The sequence below is a fragment of the Citrus sinensis genome, chromosome 5 (genome assembly GCF_022201045.2).
Source record: "Citrus sinensis cultivar Valencia sweet orange chromosome 5, DVS_A1.0, whole genome shotgun sequence".
Taxonomy (NCBI): domain Eukaryota; kingdom Viridiplantae; phylum Streptophyta; class Magnoliopsida; order Sapindales; family Rutaceae; genus Citrus; species Citrus sinensis.
The window spans coordinates 17,937,392-17,941,235 of NC_068560.1; the positions used below are offsets into that span (position 1 = coordinate 17,937,392).

General features: G+C 36.4%; 1 long non-coding RNA gene across 1 annotated transcript; it reads left to right on the forward strand.

Moving 5' to 3' along the window:
- The first annotated feature begins 1,539 nt into the window (after nucleotides 1-1,539).
- Nucleotides 1,540-3,471, forward strand: LOC127902112 (uncharacterized). The gene is made up of 2 exons (XR_008054618.1): nucleotides 1,540-2,100; nucleotides 2,341-3,471. It is a non-coding gene; the product is annotated as an uncharacterized LOC127902112 (long non-coding RNA).
- Nucleotides 3,472-3,844: the final 373 nt, after the last annotated feature.

Consider the following 3,844-nt stretch of genomic DNA (forward strand, 5'->3'; position numbering starts at 1 on the left):
CACCACAGGTATAGTTCACCTTGCTACGATCCTCACTATAATTCAACTATGATGCAATAACTTGTTTTCTCTAATATGTCTTACATGGATAATTTATGTGGATGATTTATCTTTATTACCATACGGTTTTGATTGAATAATTTACACCTTATTTATTATGATTTGTTGATTATAATTTATCTTTACTTATGTTTTACTTTTAAAATGTAGCTCTAGATACCTTGAGCTATTCTTATTTTAGCTGACTTATATTGATTATTACTAAAGAGCTGTGAACATGAACAAATCGCCAACAAGAGGGTACTTTAGTAAAGTTACTTACATCTGGGAACTCCTCTCTCTTGAAATCTGTGTATATTGCTTGGAGTTATTGCCGTACTTTATAGCCATATTTGTATTGAGAGCTAAGAAAGCTCTTGAATAAATTGCCATGATAAATGAGCTAAGAAAGCTTCTAAGGAAAACACCATGATGAAGAGCTAAGATAGCTCCGGAATAAATTATCATGATAAGAGAGTTAAAAAACCTCTTGAGAAAAATGCCAAGATGAGGAGTTAATTAGATAGCTCCTAAGTGAATCGCCATGATCAAAAGGCTGTAAAGCTTCTGAGAAAATAACCATGATCAAAGGGCTATGAAAGCTCTTAGTAAATCGTCATAATGGGAGAGCTAAGAAAACTCTTAAATAAATCATCATGATCAAAGAGTTAAGAAAGATTCTGAATAGATCGCCATTATTAGAGAACTGTGAAAGCCCGAGGGAATCGCCATGATTATTGATCTAAGGAAACTGCAAAATAAGTCACTATGAATAGTATCTATCGCCAATTTTGTTTCGCTGGGGGGACTAAGCTCCCTCGGTTACCTCATTTGCTCCCAAAGGGTTACAAGACAAGCGAACTAGCAACTGGAAGCAACCACATCTCATCAAGACCAATTTTTTTCTGCGAGTTTCTTGTGATTCAATCCTTTCAATACAAGAAAATGAGGGGGATCTTGTTTGGGGAGAAATTTATAATGATATTTTTTGACCAATAAATGAATGAGACATTGACAATTACAAGGGAAAATTATGGAGCAGTATAAAGATATCATTAGGAAGAATTTACTATATTAGATGGGTTTGGAAATCAATGGTCAAGATTGAACACTTCAAAATATTTATGAGCAAGAATAAACGTAGTATAAAAGTAAAATTCTTGTCATTTTCCCCTAAATACGATATATAATCATAAAAGCGTTCTTTCATTTTAACCTAAGGATGACATCTAACCCTAATTTTTATGCACTCTCCATATCTTTATTCACCATCTTCATCTTTATCAACACTAAACATCTCTATATAACTATCTAGCTTATATTATTCATTTGGATAATATAAAATCTTATATGATCTCTCATTTATTTAGTGGATTAGTGATGACTTGCTCCTATGGATAGGCCAAATGCCGAACCACGTAAACATTATGTGTTATTTATATTTATGTTTGTTTTACTATATTTACAAATTGAGGTTGAAATTTTTTTTCACGCATGAGTTCACCTGAGCTACCCAAATTATGCTAAGTATTCTATGAGACCACCTTAGTTCTTTCTCAAGTGCACCTGAGCTATTATTAAGCACACATATGCCCTCCGTATCGACTTATACAGGGCTTCACAGAGCTCTCCCTATTTTTTCTTATATAACCACCTCACTACGCATATTACTTTATTGGAAAAAGCTATTTGCCTTGATTTTAACCCTAAATTGCACCCCGAATTAAAATGCACCATTTTAATTAAATAGAAAACTCACCGTTTAACCTTTCCTTTTGACGAGAAACGCGAGCAAAATCTCTTTGAGTCTCTCTTTACTCTCAGTCTCTCACACCCGCAAAAATCTACAATCACCAACGAGACAGCCGGCACAAACGACTAACGAGCCCCAGACGATGAACCACCGCCATCACTCGGTCGATGTCTCTGTTGCCATCACGACAGTCACGCGACAGCCGGCACTTACAAAGCTAACACGCGACAGCCGGCACCACTCCCTCCCCACAGCTAGCTCCCCTTGGCCAGGTCTCCGTTGCCATTACCAATATTTCTGCATCTGAGGTAATGGAATAATTCTTTTAGAGTTGATTGGGATTTTGGCTGATTCGAAATTCCTGGTGATTTGATAATGTGTTTGTGTGTTACTGGTTGACGCGGCTGAATATGATGTTTGATTCATGGTATATATCTTGCATAATTTAACAAATTATAATTTAATTTAACAATTTGTGAACTTCCCATTTGGGAAACTCGAATTTGCCAATTTGCCTGAAGAAGATGTGTTATTGAAGTGAATTGAAGCGAGCTGCAGTTTGCAATGAATTAAAGCGAGCTGCACAGAGTGTTGAGTGTTGGGTTGAAACGAAAGCAAATAGAAGGACAAACACGTGCTGCACAGCCGCAATGAATTGAAGAAGCCACGTCGTTCGATTTTGCAGTTTGCAATGAATTGAAGCAAGCTGCACAGAGTGTTGGGTTGAAACGAAAGCAAATAAAAGGACAAACACGTGCTGCACAGTTGTAATGAATTGAATAAGCGACGTCGTTCGGTTTAATCAGCAATGCTCACACGCACGTGCTGCACAGCTGCAGTTTAAAAGGAAAAACGACCTTTTTAAAACACAGCGTTTTGGCAAAATTCGAGGCGCAAATTTGGGGTTAAGTTCGAGGCATATCGCAGCACTGTACTTTATTTCACCACCTAGTATACCTCAACTAAACCACTTGTCTCAAATATCATAAAAACACACCTAAACTCAAACTTAGCATAAGCTCCCCTCAAATATAAATTCATTTGTTTGAAGCATATTTGACTACATATAATGAAAATTACCCAATTGGGTCGAATCGGATCCAAGCAAAAATTTGGTGAAAACATGAATAATTAGCACAGTATAATGATCATATACATCTTGTATTGTATTGTGTATTCTTAATGTATATATACACACTTTTTGATCCGTTAGATTCTTATTAATTAATAACATGAAGGATATGATCGGGAGGTGACCTTGAGATTTCGCTAAGTTCAATCTTGTACAATGACTGCACATAGTTGAAATCCAACTTCGCAAGCTTTAGTACAGCTTTGTTATATATGCAGAGGTTCACGAGTAGAGAGAGATTTTAAAAACCTGGCCTCGTCTAAAATATCTTCTCCGTGCACGCCAAGATGTGTTGCTTCGGCCACTTCGGCCTTGGCCGAAGTGGTGGGCTGCTGCCCTCACAAGCCTTGTGAGGGCAGCAGTTCTAGCCCCCACAAAAGCATTGTGGGGGCTAAATGTTCTTAATATGTAAAAATCATTCTCCCTTGCGAAATGCGAGTGGAGTATGGATATCCCTCCTCTGTGAGGGGTTATTTGTCTGGGCATGTACTTCACAGAATTCAATGTAATAATGTAAGTCCCAATCATGTATATCTGATTGTAATTATCAATGTAATATATCTGCTATAATAGCAGTTGTTGTAAATATCTGTGTAATGCAGTAATCTGATGTTTAATAAAAAAAAAAAAGATGTGTTGCTTCGTACAAGCTCAACATCCCTGACACGTCGGTTTTCAAGGACTCCTTGAAATAGCCTTTGCCATCTTTAAACTTGTTGAACATATCTGATTCATATATAAAATAAATGGAATTAATTATTAGTTTATTATTATGTGAAATGATACCACAACTTCATGTGTTCTACAAATTATACAAATTCATCATATATGCACATGCATGTGCCGTACGTACGATGTTGTAGCATGGATATATATTAAAGATTTATATCCATGCTGTCTTAAAAGTCGAAAACGAATTG